The sequence below is a fragment of the Hermetia illucens genome, chromosome 4, assembly GCF_905115235.1.
Source record: "Hermetia illucens chromosome 4, iHerIll2.2.curated.20191125, whole genome shotgun sequence".
Taxonomy (NCBI): Eukaryota; Metazoa; Arthropoda; class Insecta; order Diptera; family Stratiomyidae; genus Hermetia; species Hermetia illucens.
The window spans coordinates 5605082-5630047 of NC_051852.1; the positions used below are offsets into that span (position 1 = coordinate 5605082).

At 44.9% G+C, this 24966-nt stretch overlaps 1 protein-coding gene across 2 annotated transcripts in view; it reads right to left on the reverse strand.

Annotated features, from left to right (window-relative positions):
- Positions 1-23259, reverse strand: part of LOC119654509 (TWiK family of potassium channels protein 7) — a 644233-nt gene extending 620974 nt beyond the window's left edge. For both annotated transcript variants that reach the window (XM_038059947.1, XM_038059946.1), the window contains exon 1: positions 22167-23259. The gene's annotated coding sequence lies outside the window, so the exon portion shown is untranslated. The remainder of the gene's footprint in view (positions 1-22166) is intronic.
- Positions 23260-24966: the final 1707 nt, after the last annotated feature.

Consider the following 24966-nt stretch of genomic DNA (forward strand, 5'->3'; position numbering starts at 1 on the left):
ACCCATTCCATAGTTTGATGGAAACTACGGTCCATGGAGAACGTTCTACGACCTTTTGGCGTCGATGGTACACAACAGCGAAGGTTTGTCAGCTGTCGAGAAGATGCAATATTTAAAAACGCATCTTAGTTCAGCATTTGCATATAAGCAACGATAACTACGAAGCGGCTTGGAAATTATAAACGGAATGATTCGACAACAAGAAAGCAATTGCATGGAATCACATACGCAAGTTCTATCATCTTGGAGCTGTCAAGGACGAACGAGATTCAGCTGTAAAAAATTTGGTCGATTCAACTGCTGAATTTCTCGCCAACATGAAAGGGATTGCCATCAACGTCAACAATTGGAATTCAATCAGCATCTATATGGTCAGCCAGAAATTGAATATTCAATCGCGAGAACTATGGGAGACCGGTGTGGATCAGGCTCCGAGATTCCGAAGTTTGAAGCCTTCATGAATTTTCTAACTGGTCGTTTCGGAACGCTAGACACAACCAAACAGATTGGCAGGGTAGAAGCACCTATAGTGAATGGAGCAATCGCGTGTAGCTTTTACCAGAAGGATCAATTTAGTACTCAATGTGGACAGTTTAAGGCATAGAGTATACCCCGAGGAAGGAACTTAATACGAGAAAAAGATGCCTTTTACAACTGCATGAAAAAGGACCACGACATCAAAAATTGCATATTGAAAAATCGATAAAGATCGGTAGTACCAGGTGTACAAGCATAAGTTCGATGTTTGCTCACAGATGGCGCCGATGAGCGTATGAAACCGCTATGAGGATGTCATATTTTTTTTAGTACGACATTTGTCAACAATTGTCAGTCCATATCATCAGCCATTTTCTTGCAAAAACATATTTTTTCTCTTCAATAATCGTGTCCAGCTTTGCTCCCAGAAAAAAAGCATTTCCGGAAAGCTCTACTTTTTGCTTCAATTTAAAGAAATCAGTCGCTGAATCGCATCGAAAGCTTGTGGAGGCCTACGGCGACAATGCTCTATCGGAAACAAGGTGCCCGGACTGGTTCCTTCAGTTCGAAGATGGCGATTTCGATCTGAGCGACAAAGAGCGTGAAAATCGCACCAGGAAAGTTAAGGGCCACGAATTGGAAGCTCTTTTGGACGATACACAAACGCAGAAAATGCTCGCCAAACTATTGGTCGTTTCTCAACAAGTTGTTTCCATGCGCCTACGTGCGATGGGTAAGGTTCAAAAGATAGGAAAATGGGTACTGCATGAATTGAACGACAGGCAGATGGAGTGGCGCCAAAACATATGCGAAATTTTGCTTGCCAGACACAAAAGAAAGATGTTTTTGCATCGGATTATGACTGGCGACGAAAAGTGGATTTATTTCAAGAATTCTAAACGAAAAAAAAACCGAGGGTTGATGCCGGCCAACCAGCGACATCTTCAGCAAGACTAAATCGCTTCGTACAGACGACGATGCTGTGCGTGTGGTGGGATTAGCGGGGTATTGTCTAATATGGACTGTTGAAACCTGGTGAAACTGTCGATAATGCTCCGTCGTACAGGTTGAAAACAGTTCGGAACTACTTAGAAATGCTCAACTGGGGAATACTACCCCACCCCGCTTACTCACCAGAGCTGATCCCATCCGACTATCATCTGTTTTCGTCGAGGGGCCATTCCCTTGTTGAGCAGCACTTCGATTCTTACGCAGACGTCCGAAAATGGCTTGATGAGTGGTTTGCCTCGCAAGATCAACAATTTTATTGGCATGGTATCCAAATTACCAGAGAGATGGAAAAAATGTGTAGATAACAAGAGTCAGTATTTTAAATAAACAGCGGATTTAAGCTTGTATACTTGGTAATGGCGATGAGAAGACAACAACCAAGGAAATCCCAAAGTCAGACAGCTTCTGCGACAACACTAGTGGCTAACCAAGCCGAATTTGGCGCGCTATTGGCCATTGTGTTACTCAAAGTGCGGGATAGTGCAGGGCATATAACTAATTTAAGAGCTCTCCTTGATTCGAGCTCCCAACGAAGGCTCCATCACAGAAAGGGCGACTCAGAAGTTGGGAATAGAGCGCCAGCAAGCAAGCTTCAACATCAGATGACTTGGGTCAACGTCACCCAAAAAAAACAAGAGGTGAAGTAGAACTTTACATACAACCCAAGTACGGAGAAGATATAAAAACTAAAATCTAGTCTAACAATATTTCAAATCCACTGTCGTTTGCCCAGCAGTCAAGTGAGAATTCTCACTGGTCATTGTCGGCTGAACTATCACCTAGGGAAGCTGGGGATATCTACGGACACTGCCTGCAGGTTTTGTGAGGAGGAGGACGAAGCCTCTATACATGTCCTGGGATAGTAGCAAAGTAGGCCGGGGCATCTTTTTTTTTTGTGCGTACACGGAGGTGGAAAATCTTAGAAAGACACGTCCGCCGCAGCTCCGCCGCCCGAACGGCGGAACTACAGCGGGCGCGTGTGGGATTCACACCCACTAAAAACCACCCCCGGTCTCTCCAGCCCCAGCCCCGCGGGACCACCATTGAGGTATTACTTCGCGGGGTAAGTTTGCTCTTAGGCACTCATCCTTCTCCTATTTTCAGCTTTTCTCCTTCTTTGTTCCTTCAGCAACTCCTCCTGCATTTGGATGATTACGGAGCCAACCGCAAGCCACCTCTACTCGGACTCCAGCATCTCAGTAACCATGCTCTCCGGGGTCCCGCTCCTGCCCAACACCTGGTTTAAGCTCCTTCTCTCCATCGCAAATCGTGGGCAGTGAAACATCACATGCTCTGGATCCTCCGGTATGCCATCGCATCTGGGACAGTTCGGAAAATCATCCAACCCAAAGCGGGGCAGATACTGCCTGTAGCAACCACCGTGTCCCGTGATGAACTGGGTAATATGGTAGTTGGTCTCCCCATGTTTTCCCTCAAGCCACACCCTAATGTTGGGAATGAGCCTGTGCGTCCACCGACCTTTCGTAGACTCGTCCGATCTGCGTTGTCAGAGATCAATCGACTCTGACCTTGCCGCATTTCTACGCTGAGCGTGCCCCTCCATACGTCTTGCATGGTACAGGACACTCATTTCTTTGGCCAGAATGTCAACCGGGATCATGCCTGCCACCACAATACTGCCTCATCTGATGTGGTTCTAAAAGCACTGCAAACCCTCAAAGCCATCCGCCGGTAAACCGACTTCACCTGCTTCCATCTCTGAGAGTTTGCAAGCGCCTCTGCCCACGCAGGCGATGAGTAGAGCAGGATGGAGCGCACTGCTCCGGCTAGCACCAACCTCCGGCAATGTTTCGGTCCACCAATATTTGGCAATATTTTTGCAAGTGCCGTGGTGGCACTGGCTGCCTTTTGGCATGCATACTCTAGGTGTTCCCTAAAACTCAATTTGGTGTCAATTATTACCCCCAGGTATTTGATAGCCGGCTTTGATACGACCGTATGTCCGTCGACCTCCACATTCACAGTGTTATTTTTCCTGCGGTTCGTTATTAAGACCGCTTCCGTTTTCGCGTCCGCCAAGGTCAGCCCGACCTTTTCTAGCCAGGACTTTACCGCTCTCACTGTTTCCGTTGCGTAAACCTCCACATCTTCTGGGTGTTTTGCTGCAACAACCACAGCTAGGTCATCAGTAAAGCCGACAATCGTACTCCCCTCTGGGACGGAAAGAGCAAGCACCCCATTATACATGATATTCCACAACAGGGGACCAAGTACCGATCCCTGTGGTACCCCGGCTGTGACAATGTGCTCTTTGGGGCCCTCATCCGTCCCGTACCAGAGAGTCCTCTCTGAGAGGTAGTTTTCCACCAAATTCGCTAAGTATCCGGGGACACCTATGTCAACCAACGCCCCTTTAATTCTATTCCAATTGGCCGAGTTGAATGCATTTTTGATATCCAACGCCACCACGGCACAGCAGCCGCGAGAAATCAGTGCACCTTTTGCCAGGTTTACCACCATACCAATTGCGTCCACCGTAGAGTGGGCGCGTTGGAAACGAAACTGGCGTTCCGACAAACCATTGCTGGCTTCGACGATGGGCAGGAGTATGTTGTGGATGACTCTCTCCATCATCTTCCCCATTGTATCCAACAGGCAGATAGGACGATACGACACTGGGTTTCCAGGTGGCTTGCCAGGCTTCGGAAGCAACACCAACTTTTGCTTTTTCCACTGGGCAGGGAATATTCCTTCTTTTAGGCACGCCTCGAAGGTGTTGGCGAAAAGGTCGGGCCTAGTCTTCGCTGCCAGTTTCAAAGCTCGGTTGGGGTTGCCATCCAAACCTGGGGCCTTGTTGTCACCGAACCTACCACATATTTCCCGCTGCTCCTCCACAGTTACAGGCGGTATTATGCCGTCATTTGGCTGGACAAAAATTTTCCTTCCCCTATTTTCGTGGTGAGGGAACAGAGTGGTAACAATGCGTTTCAGGAGGCGCGGACAGGTCACCTGGGATGATTTCCGCAGCCTTTTCATCACCACTCTGTAAGCCTCGCTCCAAGGGTTTATGTCGGCATGGTCGCACAGCTGTTTGAAGCAGTTTTTCTGCTCCTCCGAATGGCTTCCTTTAGGCGGCCACGCAATTGCTTGTGTGCCCCCTCTCGACCGTCGCCACCGGGTTTTCCCCTGAACCTCTGGCAAAGCCTCCTTGCCCGAAAAAATGCGGCTCGCAAACTTGCGATTTCGTTGTTCCACCAGTAGTTGGATTGCCTACTGGGGAGTAATCGCCTTGTGGGCATAGTAGCATCGCAAGCTTCCGTCACCCATCGAGTGATCTGGGTGGCTTTCTCTCCAGCCGTACCATTCAGGGATATGTCGGATTTGAGCACCGCGGAAAACGTATCCCCCTCGAAAGCTTTCACTGTACAGCCAAGCATACCACCCGGCATTCTGCGAAAACTCTTTTTCGAGCTCGATCCGCCCTTGATCTCTATGCAGATTGCCTGGTGATCGCTGTGAGTATAGTCCTCACTGACATGCCAAGCGATTCTACTGGTTAAAGTGGCACTCACGTATGTCAGGTCCACTATAGACCCCAGGCCCCTTCCCCGGAAAGTGTACGAAGACCCAACGCCAGTATCACGTCCAGCTCCGCGAATGCTTCGAGGAGAACACCTCCCCTGAAGGTCGAGGCATCTGGGAGAACATTTAATACCAGATGCAAAGCTGAAATATCTGGAAGTAGAGAGCATACTAAAGTTCTTAACGGTTATAGGCTTGCTTGAGATACTATGATCAATAGGTACACTATATCCAGTAAAAGGGGCACAATAGTTCTTCAAGGACGCGGTGCGACCTTCCCCTAACAGAATAATAATGGGATTTGAAATCCTCTAGATGCTCCTGGGGTCTTTGTTTCAGTGTAAAATACGCCAACAATTAAATAAAATCTTATAAATACGCAGGGATTCACCAAAAATCTAATAAATACGCTTATTAAAAACTTTGACTACTGATAAAGAAAACCGTGACCAGGGTTTTCCTTATCAGTAGACAATGTGGCTGTCACCTCCAAAACAAAGACCAGAATATTATATTCTCAGATAATCTGTGTATCAAGATAGATTGAGTAGTAATCCCCGAACATCGATATGGCGTGTAAACACGAAATCAAGCTTTCTTTTTGTAAAAAAGCACGGTCTGTATCTGCAGATAAATAGATCCCGCGACTTATAGATTGAAAACAATGTCAACAAAGCGTAAATTAAGTTAGCACTATCAGCACTAAAGTTATCTGAACAAAGTCATTGCACTCGACACTTCTTAATAAAAAATCAGATAACAAATTTATCGTATTGATAGCTTATCTGAAGTATGTCTATAAATCTGGCTGTTTGAATAGTAGGCCTTAAGTAATATTGTACTTGAGATAATCTGCTGGGGGGTCCAATCAATCGAAAATCGAGCACCAGTTAATTCTGGATCACTGAGCAATGATAATTGATCAATCAGACCCTAATTAGTCTAGCATGTGCCGGTAATTCATACAGAATGATGAGCTTAAGGGGGTTCCCAGTCAATTTCTAAAAAATATACTTATGTGTAATAAAGATGGTAATCTATAATTAACTTCATTAGCTATCGGAGTAGAGAGTATTTTAAGGCTTCGATGCCATCTGCATGGACCACCATATTTTTTCCAGATAGCAGGGTTAGGCAGTTGCGTCATTGAAGTAATTGACCCTTTTCGGAGCCTCGCACTCCTCCCCTTTGCAACCAGTGTCAAAACTAACACCGATTTCGGAAAGTACTAATCGATACCTTTCAGTTAATATCCCGCACGACCACACTCGGTGAAGAAAAATGTACACCCCCTTTTACATGACCCCCTTTAACTCAACGTGATACTATGTTAATCCCTGCATACAACGGCAGTCACAGGTCCCACCTTTCTACCGAATTTCGTACGAATAGGAGTAATCGTTTCTGAAATATAAGGTGTGACAGACAAACAGACAGATAGACGTAGGGATAGCCAGGAAGACATTGATTGCAATCGTTGACACGTTGTACAACATGAAGAGTGTGACAGTCAGGGATGCAGAAGGGGGACCAGACTACACAGCAATATTTAAGGATGTTTCTGGCAATGGAGTTGAAGAGTGTTAAGGAGGGCTGAATTGAGGTAAAGTCGGAGGACGGACGAAAGATAAACCAGACATTTTGGAAGCTCTATTGATGATATCAACGAAGTTGGGATTGAAACGAAGTTTGTCGTCGAATATTACCCCCAGGTCTTGGAAGGAGGTCAGTAGTGATAGAGGGTTGTCTACTAAGGAAATAGGAAAAAGATGTTGGGGAGAGCTTAAGCGAATACCATATCCAGTGGAATTTGCTGACATTCAGTGTCAGCTTATTGACCGAACACCAACGCAAAAGAGCATAGTCCAGCAGAGACAAAACAAAGGAAAATAATTTAAGGTCGTTGATAAAAAACAGGAAGAGTAGGGGGCCAAGTATAGCGTCTTCGGGAACATCAGAGGAAGGAGAGAAGGAACGAGATGAGTAAGCATGAAGAGGAACTCTGCAGGTGCGGTATGAGAGATAGGTAGAACGCCACGAAATGACTGAGGGAGGGAAGTTGAGTAGTAGAAGTTTAGAGAGGAGAATATTATGGTCAATGGTATTAAAGGGTTTGGAGAAATCAGTATAAATAGGATGTATCTGAGGTAGCCGAAGTGGGTAGTCAACCAATCGTTGACGTATCTTTCGAGAATTTTGGAGCAAAAGGAGGGAAAAGAAATGGGGCGGTAGTTCACAGCAAGAGAAGGGTCTCCGCTCATGGGGAAAAGGATGGTAAGGGCCTCTTCCCAGAAATGGCGAAAGTAGCATTCTTGTAGAATTTTGTTGTAGATTATACTCAGGGGGAGGGAAATGGGTTTTCTACAGTTAAGAAGGAAGAGGTTAGCAAGCCAAGTCCGACATTGCTATCAAGATTATTAATGAGGAACTTAACTAAGGAACGGCCAGAAATTTGGAGCAGTCTGCAGTTAAAAGAAGCGTAATGCAGGCAAGCAAGGGAAGATGGGACATAACAGGAAAGGCGATCTGACAGGATCTTGCAAAAAGTTGGTGAGTAAAGCCCCAGTTTGATTCACACTTAAAGCGGATAAGAGTAGCGGCGATGTAGTTACTGCTGAAGGCGAGGGTGACGCATTCACGAGGCTAGGATCGATGATCAATAATCTAATTGAGTACGTTAATCAGCGTAATAACATATACCAAAGATCAGATGCATTCTATCAGGGCACCATACTTCAAGGCTGAAGAGAACGAAAGCATGTGCTGAAGGAATAGTGCCGATAATCCAACAGAAAGCGATAGTTGCCGTAGCAATCCAAATTATGCAGAAAACATCTCTTGCCAAGAAGCTCTTTGGCAAGGAATTCTTCAAAGTGAAAAGGACATCTTGAAAGTTCGGAACAAACGACAGCAGGGGAGGGGGAAGTAGTAAATGCCCAGTGTTCAGAAAGGCGTTCATAAATAAGGTCAAATAAAGTTTATGCAACTCAATCTGAATCACTGTCGAGCGGCCCAAGACCTACTCTCCCAAAGCGTATTCGAAAACCACATCGACGTTGCCATTGTATCCGAACAATACGAGAATCGGTATAGCGGAGTATGGATAGGAGACAAAAAAAAAGAAGGCCGGCGGTATGGAGCTGCGGAAGTTAAGCTATAGAATATGCGAAAAACATCCAGAGGACGGGCTCACACGTGTCAAGATAGGAGGGATATACATATATAGCTGTTACGCAGCAAGCAGCCTCACATTACAGGAATTCATATCATTGCTGGAGAAACTATCCTTCAATGCAAGTCGCTAGAATCCCAAAGTAATAATGGGCGACTGCAACGCATGGGAAGAAGAATGGGGTAGCAGAGAAACCAACGCAAAGGGACGAATATTGCTGGAGACATTCTGACGTTAAATGTGGTATTTGCCAACTTTGGGGGACCTGACATATTTCGAAGGGGGGAATTTCAATCGGCGGTAGACCCCACCTTTGATAGCGATACTCTAATCAGAGACTTGCAGTCAAGAGTACACTTACAGCGATCATCAGGCTATCATCTTCCATACCTTGCAACTGAATATTATGAAGCCATTAAAATATTTGGACCAGAAAAGTTCAAGGATTGCTATCAGGAAGCGCACAAGAGAAAGTTTCATAGGTCGCGGAAAAATTAAAGCGGCGAGGCGATGCCTTGGCGTAACGCTTTCGGAAGAGGAAATCCCGATTTCTAGTGGAATTCAGAAATCAAGGAATGTCGGAAAAAGTGCCTCAAAGCCTCAAAGAAACTGACCTGAGTTCGAGGAGCTGCAAGTGTAATGCAAGGAAAAAATTGCAAGTTGCTATCAGGAAGAACAGATCCGAACATTTCAAGCGGATGTGGGCTGAAGCTAACTCTGACCCATGGGGTGGCGCATACAGGTCGGTGATGTCATCATTAAAAGGCGAGCGCTCCCCACCAATTGCTTGTCCAGAGTTGTTGCAGAATATAGTGAACACTTTGTCCCCAGCAGATCTGAACTGTACAAGTCTTCTTGCAGTACATTTAAGTCCCGATGAAGTTGCGGTAGTGGTAAATGAGGAGGTTCTACACGATGCGAAAAGATTCACTGAAAAAAAGACTCCATTACCCGATGAAAGTAGCCGCCAGGATAGCGCCAAGTATGTCTGCCCAAGTTTTCATGGTATGCTTAGGGGAGGAGAATTCCCCGAGCAATGGAAGCTCATTCCGAAGGTAGGTAAACCATTGGGTGACCCTTCCTCATATAGACCGATATATCTTGTCAACACCACTGGCAAACTATTTGAGCGAGTAATATACAGCAGAGTGCTCGCTGTCGTGGAAAAGGAAGGAAGCCTTTCTGACAAACAATTCGGATTTCGTAAGGGGAAATCAACTATCGGCGCAATCAGTATGGTTACTGGTTTGGCTCAGGTTGCAATACAAAAAGGAAAATGCTGCGCAGTAATAACTCTCGACGATAAATTTGCGTTAATAAGTGGTCAAGGGGTCCCAGGTCCCAGGGAGAAACGTCGATTGGTACCCGTGATGGAGCATAAAATTTGGGAAAAGCTTGTTAAACCAACACCAACAGCTCTACTACCCAACCCTATCTCCACCTCCACGTGGTGATCGATGGGAGTTCTTTTTTAATGGAAAACTGCAGACGCAGAAGGATGAAGGCGTCTCCTGCGCCTAAAAACAGGACGAATTGTACCAACTGGTCCTGTAGGTTGGGGGTTGGGTAGAGCTGACAACCCTACATGGAAAACCGATGTTTCAAAACCACAGAGGGAGTTTGGGACAGTATGGACTTTAAACGACTAACTCAGTAACGACAACGGAATAACGATTTGCAAATTTTCTCATGGACGTGTGCTCCATGTACCGACCGAATGCTGCTCAGCAACTGCCGGATACCCTGCCCCAATATAAGGCTGGTGTAACAGTGCTGAAAGAGGTGCGCAGCACAGGGACCGGTTTCCTGGAGAAGAGCCACTACCCTGCATATTATAGCGGCCATCCAGTAAACCATGTATTCGGAGTAGGTTTCTTAGTCAAGCAAAAAATGAAACCTGCTGTTATCGGTTTTGAAAATATAAGCGAAAGGCTATGCACTCTGCGCTTTCGAGGCAAATTTAGGAATATAAGCCTCATTAATGTTCAAGCCCATACAGAGGAGACTGCACAGTGGGAGAAGGATACTTTCTACGAGGCAGTTGAGTGGACCCTCGAAGCTTGTCCCAAGTATGATATCAAAATCGTGACGACTGGTAACAAGGCATTATCTGTCTCGTATATAAAAAGGGGGATATCACGCAGTGCAGCCATTATAGAGGTCTTTCGTCTTGCTAGCCCGGATTGCCCCATACGTGCAGAACATATTTGGCCCATAGCAAAGAGGCTTCACTCCAGGCAAATCAGCAACAGATCAGATTTTCTCTCTTCGGCAAGCGATGGAAAAGCTGCTGGAATATGGCCATCAGTTGCACCATTTTTTCGTCGACTTTAAAGCCGCCTATGACAGCATAGCCAGTTCTCAAGTATTCCTCGGAGACTTGGGTTCTTAACAAGAAACATTGCGAATTCTTGGCCGCTTTCGAGAGAAGAATCCTCCGAAGAATTTTCGGCCCGCTACATGAGGATGAACGATTCCGCAGTCTACATAACGACGAAATCTATAAGCGATACCACGACTATCAGGTTGTGGATAAAATCCGGCTCAACAGGTTGCGGTGGGCGGGTCACTTAACCCGTACGGATGAGGTTGATCCAGCCCGCAAAGTCTATAAGGGTAATATCTATGGTAGAAAAAGAGGACGGGGCAGACCCTACCTGAGATGGAGCGATGGCGCAGGTCAGGACGCCAGACAGCTTTTAGGAATATCGAATTAGTGGACCTTGGCGCAAAACCGAGATGTCTGGAGTTCCTTGTTAAGCGAGGCTTAGACCGGATACCGGTTGTGGCGCAATTGTCAAACGGAGGTATTCAATTGGTAACTCGAGGGCTTAGCACTACGGAGGTCAACGCATATTGCGTAAATACTACTCTACCTACAAAATAACGAGAATTTTGGATGACTGGGAAATAAAACATAGGGAAAGCTCGAAAATTAGGACCACTTATTCTAATTTCAGAGAAGCACATCTAAACAAATTGCTTCTTCTAGTTTCTAAGCTTTTTTATTTGCTGCAAGCTCAAATTTTCGAGTGGCTTCTGCAATAGTATATTATTATATTTTGCAAATTTACTGTGAACTCACCTTGAGTCAATCCTAGATGTAGTGAGGTAGATTTTAATAGAAAGTGGAAAGTTTGGTGGAAATCGTAACATTACTAACAAAGTTATAGTGGGTCAAAGTTGCCGCTATTGTGTCAAATTACTACTCCCCAGAAGATAAAACATCAGGACTGCATGAAATTGAAATATCTTTTATATTCCACGTATACAAACTGCATAAAAAAAATTAAGAAAAGTTGAGTGCTTCAGGTTTATAGCGTCCAGCTTCCGGTTTCGTCTTGTTTCAAGAGCAATTGGACAATGTCTATTGATCTGAATATAAATTTTAAGGCAATCTTCTATCTCGATTTCTATAGATCAAAGTATCTGAAGCTGCCAAAAAATATGTACCTGAAAACCAATTTCTTATAACAATAACCCCTGAAAAGTTGGAAAACTTGGAAGATAATTATCAAAGATAAATTACCGAAAAATGAGCATCATTCTGGCTACCCTCCATTGAACACAATTTCCAATGATCCCTTACGAATTACTATGGCAGGCGAGGGGCTGCAATAAATCCTATTAAAATGAAAAATCAATTGCCCTTACCTTATGTCCATCATAAATCTCCTTCCATAACAACAAATGCCGTTATTCACCACCAAGTCAGGACGTTATCATTATTTTATTATCAACATGAATATTGTTATGATATTCGAAAGATTCCCAATAATAAAAGAACGATTTTCACGGCTATCTGACTTTGAGATTTTATTGTTTTGTAATTATGACAAGGAAGGGTGGTTTCCCTGATTCTGGGAGTCTGTACGACCTCTCAACCGATTAGCATCGCTCCGGGGAGCTACAATGGTGATTTATTCGAAAACAATCAATTTATTGTTTCCCGACGGTCTGTTTCCTCTAATTTCCACCATTTCATCCGGTTTTGAAGGCCGCGCATCACGGTGGCGCCTTTATTATTCGAAAACATGCAAGGAGATAGCGCAAAAGGAGCGAACACACTATCTCCATGCCAGACGGTGGGTAACATAAATTAAGGAAAATACAACATGAAATATGGCATGAAGCCGAACTCTAAGATTCCTCTCACGCGGTTTCCTTGCGATATCGACAGTATCCGAATGGAGTTTTCAAAGGGCAAAACCGTTTTCGTTTAGGAAGTAAAAGTAGTTTGCAGACAAGGATTTAAGTGCTCGATAACGACCGTATGGGAATCGGCTAATGCCCAGGCGTCTAATAAATAAAATCGGTGCCCTGTCTGGTTCTCGGCTCCCTTTTCTTAGATAATTCCTTGTTTCTTCATGCGCGCTAAGCGAGAATGATACAGGGATAAATTAGCTGGACTATCGATACCAGCTTCCTTCCCGTCTTCGCCTTTCCGCCTCGTCCTCAGACGCTCTTTTCTAATTTGTTATCGATTGAGTCCCTCCTTCAATGTGTGGTCAACGAGGCATGGCGATATGTGGATACCCGGCCGCAACTCACATTCATCTGTCCATGGTCCGTGGGAAGTCGGTGAATGTGCCAAAATTAAGTTACACTAAGTGCTAATATCCTGGCAAGCATTCAATATGTCCTGAGTCCTCATTCGGCCTCGTAGTCGGCGTATTACAAGCCAACTACACAAACGAGCCGCATTCAGGAAAGAATGATAATACTTTCGCATATGTACTCTGGAGGATAAGGGTTATTACTCGTCAGAGGGTTTGCCTGGTGTGCACAGACACATTCATATGGAGCAAGTTTTATGGCTTGTTACGGAAGTCTTTGCGAATTTCTTATCAATAAATCATTTTGGTAATTTCTTGTATCCACCCTCGTCTCTTGGATTTCTGTCGGACATCTCGTGGGAGTTTATTATCATTCTGAAGTGTGCTTAGCTACCTGATATGCTTTCCTTCCACAGGGGATTTACGTTGAGTGATAACCCCCGGTCTGCTTGCCTGGAACAATGATCCTTGGAAAGCTAGTTGGCATTTGGAGGGCAAGAAATAATTATGAACGCTTCAGGGTAGCGATTTTAATGTATCTCTGATGAAGATGTAAGAGGAAATGATGAGAGAATAGAGTGGAAATAGTCCTTGCGTCAAAAAAATTAAGGTCAGTAGGAATTTGCTGCTCAAGATGAACTTATTGCTGCAATTATTTGCAAGATATGTCAATAAAAAATGAGCCTGTCACCAGAGGCAACTACAAACGAACCTACCTTAAATCGACCAACAAGCAGAAGCGGGAGGGCCGACAGAAAGAAAATTCGGCCACTAAAGAGGGGGACTACAGACGAAATACTGCCTCTCAGAACCCTCCCCTCCACCATTACCAAGAAGAGCGCGAGAAAGAGAAGGTGGTATTGTGCTCGCAACCGGTTTAACATCGTGAATATGGATAGAATCTTGGCGGACGGTGGGGACAAATTGGCAGCTCCTGTAATATTCACATTGGACCCAGCAGAATCTTTGGCCAGTGGTAATGTGTTCAACAGACGTTAGACGACCTCAGGAAAAAGGTTTGAGGTAATGTTATTTGCAGCATCCATAGTAAGTCCAAGAAGTCCGAAACATTAGCCTCTCCTATGCAGGTTTCCCAGAATGCGAGGGAACCCCAAGTCGACACCTAAGGCAAACATATTTTCAAAAAGTGTTTTCTAGTTTTGGCGGAAATTCGAAAAAGCTTGGATAGTCTTCATTTCTTTCAAACCATTAAAATTTTGTTAGGAATAGTGCGTTTTCAACTTAACTTAGCAGGATCATGCTCTATATTATAGCCTACGTTACGAAATTGGTGGTACTTGAATGAACTTCACTAAAAATTAGAGTAACATACTATTATTAACTTTACTTGAACAGATATCGATATGGAGGGTATTTCGGAGCCTAGGCCCCATACAGTGGCAGTCTCTTGATTTATTTCGGATTTTTCGGTTGGGTAGTTTTTGAGAATTGATCCGTTAAAGGAATGATCAGTTTCGACCCACGCACTCCCCACCTTTTGAACAAATGTTAACCCTAAATCCGGCTATAATTGTCTCCGAGAAAAATGGGTGTGGCAGACAGACAGTCAGATGGCCTGTGAGGAGTGGCCAGATCTCCCATCAGGCACGACCCCGGTTGACAGATCGAGGCGGACCTATTGATGTGTAAATATGTGTTCATGAACTTTTCTTTCCTAACTGTGCATGGGCTAGTGTTTGCTCATCTCTGGTGCGTGGACCAGAATGGCTATGGGAAGGATACCCAGAACATAAAACCACCATGGAAGACGTGAGAAAGAAGAAACTTACGACGTAGGGGCTTGAGACCCCAGTACCGACGACTTTTGGGAGTGGGCAAGCAGGCTCCCGGTCGTCGATATCCTGTCGTGGCATATAAAGCTAGAAGTGATTTGGATCTGGAGGAGAAGGTGTTCAAGCGAAAAACCACTCTACCGATAATACCAGTAACAAAATCGAAGAAAAATGGCAACAACTCCGAACGCACATATTCAAGCGGGGCAACAGCAGGAGGTACTCCAGGACTAGGAAAAGGACCCATTAAAAAGAAGTTCGTCGTTGAGATCTCCGCCAATGTGAAACATAAAAAAAGATAAAACGAGGGAAGGTCAATGAACGCCAAATGTGAAGGACCCTTTAAAAGTGACAATCCGGTTAGGAGTCATGGAGCTCACCCAGCTTGAGGCAAAAATAGTTGAGCTGTCCAAGTTCATCAAGGACCACCACAACGTGCACCAAGTCATACAAAATATGGTGATAGCTATTAGAGAGCAACAAACCGTAGCAGGAGGAACGAAATTCCAAGAAGAAGAAGAAGAAATCGACTGTCCTAACGGTATCACAGGCGACCCAAGTGACACTTTACTGTATTGCAATAAACCTGCCACCAAAGAAAAGAATGTGGGAAAAAAATGTGAATCCTCTGGGAAATCAACAGGCGCCTAAGAGGAAAAAGGCCATGCAAATAGTTCCGAAAAATGGAACTAAAGGCACCGAGAAAAGAAAGCAGGTCCCCCAAGTGCGAACTCGTACAATCGAATCGGCAAAATCCAAAGAGATGAAAACAGTGGATGGACCGAGGTGGTTAACAAAAAGGCGAAGAAAAAGACAAAAGTGCGAATTTGGCCAGAAGCAATTGTGATCTCCAGGAAGGGAAATTTTTCCTACGCTGGGATATGATAAAAGATCAAAACTGACCCCAACCTAAAAGATCTAGGCGGAGATGTCAGCAAGATTCGAAGGACTCAGAAGGGGGACCTCATGCTTGAGTTGAAGAACTCACTTGAGGAGAATGTCGTAGTACGGACCCAAAAACATGAGGTCTACATGAAGTGACATTCAAAGGAGAAATTTGCACTGCCTTGATGGAACAGTTAAAGGTGGAGGAACTTGCCGAGGAGTCCATTGTGAGTTTGCGGACTCGCTGGTCGCTCAGGATTCACTCGAGCAGACCACATACGAATCCAAAGTGGAAATTGCCACCATTATCGAACCCTATAGAAACCGTCACGGTGGCGTATTGGTTACAGATTCGACTGGTGGAACGGTGATATGGGGGATGGGGTCGACACACCATACAATGTACTGGAAGTCAGACAGCCAGCGGGTTTGGGTAGGCACAAATAAACGGGGTATATATGTACAGTTGTTACTCTCCACCAAATCTGACGCTGTCCGAATTCGAGGAAATGCTTGATAGTTTTCTTTCCGACGCAAAGGGTCGTAGTCGAAGGGTGATTGCTGATGACTTCAATGCCTGGACCCGTAAGTGGGGTAGCAGAGTGACAAACGCACGCATTTGCACAGTTGAATATAATTCAGCCGAACGAAGGTTATGCAAACACCTTTCAGAAAGAAGGGTCTGCCTGAATCGTAAACCTAACTTTTGTCAGCTCTATGTCCTGGTACGTTAGCAAGGACTACACTCATAACGATCAACAGAAAATGTTTTTTGGGCTATGAGTGGAGTCACCGGGCAGAAGACCATCATGTTCGAAACCGAGAAAGATGTCGGGCTAGTCTACATAAGCTCAGGATGAGCAGAACTTCATTGAGGTGTGGGTAGACCAACCTCAGGGGACGGTAGATAGAATCGACCAAGGGCAAAAGGAGCGCTCCTATAAGGAAGCCCCAAAACCTTTCAAGCTCGCATCCAATGGAGCAAAATGGAATGTTTTAAGGAGCTCTCTTCGGAAGCGGATGTAACCCAGTGAGGGAGTGCCTATAGAATCGTGATGAGGCGATTCAGAAGCCGTTCATCTCCGCAGATCACGTGCCCTTCAATCTTGTTAAAAATTATCCAGGGGCTGGAATGGGTAGCACGGAAATCCTGGGATACATAAACGAATCGAGGATAATCTGTTAGACGGGGCAATCGAGTATACTGAACCACTACGATCTGAGTACGCAGAAGCTAGTCCTTCTCTCCAGCTCATACACATACACGTACACAGTAGTTCCTATCACGGGCGACATATGGTGAAGCAAAATGTCATTTGCTGCATCGACTGCATTGACTCTTGTTGCTGATATTTTTTCTTCTCGTCATTGTTGACCTTATTTAGGTGGCCTTGGCTAGAGGCTGGAGACCATAACGTCTTCCTTCTTAAGGGTTTAGGCTGGAAATAAGACTTCATTTCATTGCTGAGGACCCCTCAATCCTTAAACAAAATATGTTCAGCTCTGGCAAACTTTGGCCCAAAGTGTGGGCGGATTTACGCTCAATATAATTCGCAGTCATGTGGTCTTCTGCGAGTTATATAGAGGAGCATTCAATATCTGCGAGCCGCTTCAGTCGTGCTACTCCCAGAACAGAGGTGCGTCTGACGATTTGCCTCGGCCCTGGTAAGAAACCGTAAAGCGGCCTTCGCCGAATCTTTGTAAAGCTTTGGGTGCTAAACCGTAAACGAGCGATCCGTGGACCAGGAAATGAGAGAGTAAGTTGGACCAAATGGGAAGGTCCGGTCCGATATCAAATGGATGCGAACGTAAGGCCCCTCAATCTTTAAACAAAAACACTCTACCTATTTTCATTAATTGGCAGAATACCAAAGACGTCGAACTATTTATATATGTAGGTAGCGTTGTTTTCACTGACGACAGGGTTGTAGTTGATGTCATTTAACCATTAACAGTGTCAATTCCGCCTTCACTGCTTTGTCGAAATTCTGAAAATGCAACTATCTCAACACCAACCTTAAATGGAGGTGTCAATGTTCTCCCTGCTTTCAGCAACTCATGTCTACGTGGTGTCATCGGAATATTTTGGTCCGATGCAATGGCAAACGAAGAACTTTGTTGGGACACTGGACACTCTTTGACTTGGCAGTGAATAAGTTGCATATTGAGAAAGAGCGACAAATCCGTTGCTGACTATGTCATACAGTAGAACTCACTATCTCGGGATAGCCGGCGAATTAACTTCCTTAGAAGTTCCCTAGATCTTCTCCCCCTGGGACACCAGTTTGTCATGGTGGAGGGGTTAGTAATAGTCTGCTACTAAACTAAGGGTGTTCAAAACATGAATATGGAAACGAAGGATTAAAACTCTCCAAGTAGTAAGAGTGGCTGTCTTAGCAGAAGATCGCGGTACAAATCCCACTGGTGGCAGAGGCAGGCTCGGCGGATAGAAACTTCGGGGAGGAAGGGGGACTACAGGCTGAATCCTGTTTGCCAGAAGCTTCTCCTTCACTTTTAATAGGAGGAGTTGAAGAAAGGGAAGCTGGTGGCGTGGAAGTTGCTGATTTAACGCCGGTATATGCAAATCGATCCAAGCGACCCGGACACCATGGACTTGGAAAGGCCCCAAGCCGGCGGCAAAAGAAGGTACTGTGAAATAAGATGAGGCGCCTTGGGAATGAAGACAAATTGGAAGGAAAATTGGACGCAAAGAGGCGAAATCTTCGGTGGAAGGTGGGGATAAACTGGTAACCATTGTGAGATCTACACTGGATGCACCAGACTCTTCTGTCAGCGGTAATGTGCGCAAGAAGCGTAAGATCAGCACATCTGTGGTAGTCAACGCTTTATTGTGCTCCGCACCAGGGCTTACATTCACGCGTCCCGCGAAGATTAAAACCGGTGTGCCAGGAGGTGATCAAATCAGTGAGAGAGATCCCAATGAAGCTGGTCCCTCCCATAGGAATACAGACACGAAAGCAGGAAGGAAAAGGACGTATGGGCAAGCAGCAGTCTCAGTTTTGACCGCTGCGTGGGAGTTTTCTCCAAAGATGGCAAAATGCTAAGTACCAATATCCGGGAATGCCTATTGAAAAAAATGCTGGAACCTGGAACGAAGCCAAGATTTAACAATCAAGGTTTTCGCGACGGGCTCTTCAATTTGGAGTGCCTAAGAGTGGGTCCAGCAGGTAATCCAGGCTTTGAGTTCTGGCAATCCACCCAAGTTTACTATTATGAACACTGAGCTGCCCAGGGCAGAATATGTCGGATGTTGGTTGCCGGGCCCTCAAAGAAAGTCGGAGGCAGAGGACTTCATCCGCATATTGGGTGAATAGAACCCGGGCAAGGGCTTTGGACACTGGAGGGTAAAATTCATGAATGCCAGGAAGAACAAATCTACAAACGTGGAAGGTTTCAACTTAGTATTCGAACTGTACCAAGACCAAGTGGTGCCCCTTTTAGAAATTCAAACATGTCAGGAAATTGTAGATCATCATCCCCATTTTGGAGCGAAGAACACGGTCTTCGACTCACACAATATTGAGCAAATTGCAGTATGTTCGGTGCGTCCTCCCAAAATGGAACCGCCTGCGGAGGATAGTGCATACGGTGGCGGAACCCCCGTGCGGGGGCACAGCTCTAAATGCATTATTCAATTTGCAACCCCTGGATATATTTATTCAAAGCACTGCAATGGGAATAGCGCATAGACTGATTCGATTAAAGCTATGGGTAAACAACGGATGTAGGGGGCACAGAGCATTGGAAGAGTTACTGGGAGTACTGAGTCTAGTTCTTACAATGCCTTACGATTCTCGTGTCTACATATATCTCTTTGGTAGAACATATGAAGTTACCTTGAAGCATAGAGAGAACTGGGAAGTCCCAGAGGAATAGATCGCACAAAAATAGAACAAGTTTCTGGAGCAGTCTACCTCACGAATAAAAGCGAATGGTGGACTTTTCCTTTGGGACAATGTGCGGCGGTTTTTCACGCCGAAGTTTATACCATCCTGAAGGTGGTAAACTGGGTGATTGACGAACGGTTGAAGGGCAGGCGCATCGCCATTTGCATTGATAGCCAGGCTGCATTGGGGGCGTTGTGTAACTCTTTGATCATCTCGAAAATCGTTCAGGAATGCAGAAACCGCTTGAATTCTATCTCTAGATTCTACTACTCTGGATTCCTTATCACTGTGGCGTAGAGAGAAATGAAATCTCGGATGCTTTAGAGAAAGGGGGGTCAATTTCCCGCATTCCCGGATCGGAACCAACAACTGGAGTAGAATTGACTAAAGCTGTCTTAAAAAACTGGGAACATGCTTCCCACCATGGCAGGTGGCAGAGCCTAAACAGTGCTAGACACATCAAACTTTTTCTGTCAAAACCGAACATTCTTACCGCAAAGTTTACGCTGTTGAAAAGCAGGAGCATTGTAGGCATTCTGACAGGTCACGATTCACTAGTTGGACATATGTTCAGAATAGGAATTATTCAAGATGATACGTGTCCCTCCTGTAATGAGGAAGCGGAATCCACGAAGACCTTTCATTGTGAATGCCCCACCTATGGGCGCATCAGGCATCTGATCTCCGGTGCCGATGTTCTTCAGTTGCGCCGGGTAGCATCACATCCGCTAGCGTCTTGTGATACCTTAACGAATCCAAGGGAGAGGGGGGTGTCGAGTAGAGTGGGCCGACACGGTATGAGTGCTCAGAAGCTATAGCTCCTCCCCGACTACGCACGCGCACACCCTAGATCTTCATGACTTAGAACTTTGAAGGAGCAGCGCAAGCTTCTCGCAAGATCGTGGGGAATTAATGTTCATTGGAGTGTGTATGTCCCATACTGGGTTTTATAGCAACTATACGGGAGTGAAATAGAATGTATTTCTTCCAATATCTGACTAAATTGAAGGATGAAAAGAGTGAGTTATCGTGAAAGCGGTGTTGAGTGATGGAGAAGCATTGACTAGCCCTCCTACAAAAGGCCTGCAATCTGAAATTGGCTGGATCTGTCCTGGATCGGCTTCGTGCAACATACTGAAATTTTGTTGCTAGTTGGTTCGACAGTTCTTAGGTGAAATTACATAGCTCTTCCTTTCTTATTGGTGGAACCAAAGACCGGGATTAGATCCTGTTTCGAGGTTGATTTCGGACTAAAGCCCTCGATTTTGTCGAATGTTCATGGTTTTTCCAGAAGTGATAGGAAAAATGTTTCACCAGGGAGGTGTCATGTTTTTGGAGCCGATTTACCATTGGTCTTCGAAGTGCTGGTTCTTGGGGATTATTAATGGCTTTTCAGGAATATATAGGAATTAGGATGAGGCCAACTGGAGGAACTAGGTTTTCCTAAATTTTTCATAGCAATGTTAGATGATAGCAGTTCTTGCCGAAATCTGAGGAGAGAAATCCTAGGGAGGTTTGGGTCTAACGACTTATGAAGGTGATATTTAAGTGTCTCCTTTGAGTCTCCGTATTATAAGGACTTATAGTCGTCCCAGGTTTCAGATAAGCTGACCAAGACTATGTTGAAATAAATCCCAACCTATTGCTCGCCGCCTTCCTTATGCCAACAAAGCCAGTATTTCTTAGGAAACACAAATCCCCAATAGACTTCCACGAATTCCTCTCCAACCAAATCGGAACTCCAAAAAAGCCTGAAGATATTATGATAAAAAACAAAAATGATCGCAATCAAATCAAAAAACAGTAAACTTCATATTTTCACTTCAACCATATGAACGTTATTCAAAAGGTGTTCGTTCATTCAGAAAACTTTTCCTTCAAACTTTACATGCCACCCTTCTGCTGGTTTTTTTCCACCCCCCGAAATCTAACATCTTTTGCGGCAACTTCTACCAGCCATCTGGCACCTCCAGAAGTTCCTCGCTCATTTACAATTCTGTGAAGAGGATATTTGGAAACAATAGTCGCTTCTCGATTCAAGCTCGCACTTGGTCGCCTGAGGCTCGCTCCTTCCAACTAAATAAGGACTTACGTCTTCCCTCAGAAGGGAATGTAGCGAGAGGAAACGGCGAGAGAAAAAAACTTTTCATAATTTAAATCAGTTAAATTCAATTCGATCCAAAGGTACTCAGCGAAATATCCTTCGAAGGAGAGAATTTCGTTTTTTTATTTTCAATGGGGACGTAACTTTTTAATTAGACGAAGTATTAGCTTTTCTTTCGTTTTGTTGATGGAAAGGATAATCGAAAAAAGTCCACTGTTTGAAAATGGAACTTCATTTTCTCCGAGCCTAATGAGAATTGTTACTGGAATAGAAAACCGGCAGGGAAAGTTCAGGAGTTTTTCTCTGGAAACTGAATCAGGACAATAAGCTCTGAAAATGTTGAAAGGCAAATATTTACAGTCACTTACGAGATATATGAGAAGGGGACTGAAGGGATCCCTTCGGGACGGAATCCTAGCCAACGTGAGTGAGCCTATCCATATTTACTATAATCCAAGTTAGCTCGCTTGCAGTGGATGCATCATCACCCCCTCCCTGCAAACAAAGCCGAGTAAACAATTCCCGTACGCTCCTTATTACGCGTATAGACTTTAAAATCATTTAAATAAAAAAGGGAGCTCAATGTGCCCCAGAAACCCAATTCCGGAGCAGTAAAAACATAATAGCTCCATCATGGAGATGTGGGAGCCGCACAGGAATCCTTAACAAAGGCGTGCTGAGTGGAGGAATGGGCTACAAGTATAAGCATTATCATACCAATTAAGCTGCTCGCATGAATCCTTTACAATTGCTTCTTTGTAGCTGCTCCTGCTTCCTGTCGCGTGAACGGTGGAAAATCCAGATCGCGGACGAAACACTCGGTACCACAACCACTGTCACTATCACTCTACCTCTTCCTTGCTTCCTTCCTCTTATTTCTTTGCCGCACTTATTCACCGCACGGAACGTTTTCTGCGAGTGTGTTACACTGTATTTCCCGATTTATTTCATATAAAGGACGAAGCCTGAAATGACGGAATGAAGAACTTGGCACTCGACGAAGCAGAATAGCTGCCGGGGCCGGGAAACACGAGAGGCACTATTTTGCCTGCTTCCTTTTTTCTATATATTTTTGTTGATCTCAGACTACAGCTCAACGCACATACACCAACACGTTTCAAAACACTGAAATGATTTTTTTTCTGCTGCAGACCATGTTACAGGATTATTCAACTTTTTCGTTGTTGCTGTAAGCGAAGCGTGGTAAGCGCACAGGATGTGGACAGCGTTCCATCTAACAGGCAAGGTTATATTACGCGGCAAAACGAAAATGATACCACGGTTTTTTCCTACCGAGCCGACGAAATCTTTCCACCCTCTCTTGAAGGCAGGCGAGAGCCTACACTATGGATATGAAGTCGCCTGAAGAGGGTCGTCAATTTTTTTTTTACTCCACACACGCCAGTGGCAACAGTTTTGCAGGTTTCCAGTACGAATACTGATGGTTACTGCCCGGCTCACGGTCCCTTGATACCTTTCGCGAAAGAATGGCTTTCAGTCGGGTAAATGCATGAAATAGAGACACTATGGCTCCCTCGAGTGACAAACGACGGGCAGATTGTTCACTGTCGGCTAACTTTCATAGCTTGGATGCCTTGAATCCTTATTCAGAAGGGACTAAACCACTGCACACGAAATTCATTCTTGATAGACTACGACCGTCGAACTAATGGATCAGAGCCCAAAACCATAAGGTGTTGAGTACTCTTCGCACTATAACCTCCTTAATCAAACCTGCAGATGCATTCGATCCTGCTGCAGAAACTGACGCGAATTCTCAACAATTAGGCTTGAAGAATGACCGTAAAACTGCCTAACGAGAAACACCCCCGAAACGTATCTTCTCTAGCGCGAACGGAAAGGAAACTGGTCAGACATCCTTAGATAATTTCTATACTCAAGATGTAGCCCAGAATCATACGAAGCTTTCAAGCTCTCATCGACAAGGAGTGTAGAACCTGTCTCCTGTGCGCAGGACACCATCCAAACTGGAAATTCGGTATCTACTGAAAAGTCGTGGCAACGAATGCATTGGGATACTTCCAGTGTCACGCTTTCCAGGGAAATCAGGAACCATATCGCTCCATTTTCAACCCTTCAGTCACCCTTCATTCTACTGTTTGACAAGCCCCGATATGTATTAGACCCTCGAGATCTTCTGAAGCGTGAAAAAATGTTGCAGTTTGCGCCTTTTACGTTGGCCTCACTTATCCTGTCGCTCATTTGTATTGGCCATTCATTCCGCCCTCTACCTGTAATTTTCTCCAGCCACCCATTAAAGTCCTGTCGGCACATCCAAGGATCCCGCGCTCCTTAATGGGCGCAAAAGTCAAGCACCAAATCGTGCCATCCAGGGCGCGCAATTATCGTTAGGCACTGGGACGATCCGCCACTAAGGGAATCTCACGCTACCTGTCCCTGGTTTTTCCCAGTGCTCCATGGAATTCGAAATATCCCTGTCCTAGCACGTGGCCGTACTTGGCGAAACTGGGCCAGCTTGATTGTGTTCAGCTACTACAGTAACTTGTCACGTATTTAATTTTTAGCGAGAGGAGATTTGTGTGTCCTTTCTGGAGCTATTATAGGCTTTCGCCTGTGCGATACTGTTGACACTATCGCCCTTCAGCTCTCGTCCTTGCTCCGCTTGCCGGGTGCGTTCCTCCTTGCTTGTTTTCACCGAACTTGAAAAGTTTGTAACGGCTCTTCAGGCATTGTTTATCTCCAGTGGGATGATACAGCAGCACGGAGTAGTGCTTAAATGAATGAATAGCGGGGCAGGACTACTAGTGTACAGGTCTGACTCCTGACACCTAACTTTCTGACACGATTTCTGCATGAATAGGGACGCGATGAGGCCAACGGGCGACGAGCTATCTAAAAAATTGTTGTCGTTTCAATTTTCATATTGAAGTAGATAAATGCATGCAAAGGATGCTGTGTCGAGGGTGAGAATGATTTAAGCTAATCCTGAGGAGAAGAATTTTTCCGTTGATTGGGTGTCCGGTCGCTTAGAGTTATTTGTCTAGTGAAGGGATGGGGATGCAAACGGTTGGAGACTGTTAAGGAGGCGGAATTGATGGTTGTGAAAATTGGAAAGTGGAAATTTTAGGTATAAAGGAAGAGGCCAGGAGTTTAATGGATTGTGTAGATAACCCCTAGGTATGACTGCCTAAGAAAAGGTTTTTGGAAGATGTCTACGATTCCGCGGAAGAAATGGAAAACCATTTTTGTTTCCTCAATGGTTCTGACCAAAATACGACCTGCAAAGAAGGCTCTTAATATATACATCGATGACAAAGGGGACTAGTCGATCTGGTCGTTAAATACTCCGAGGAAATTACATTCCTGTATTTTCTGAATAGTTTCGCTTTTAAGTGAGGAACTGCAAGGGTATCAGCTTATATCCTCTCAGTCGAACGACGACACTTGGGCTCTGATGATTCTCACTTACAGTGGATTGTTATTAACTGGAGGAGTTCGCGTGAATGCCACAATAATAGCAGTCTTCATCAAATCA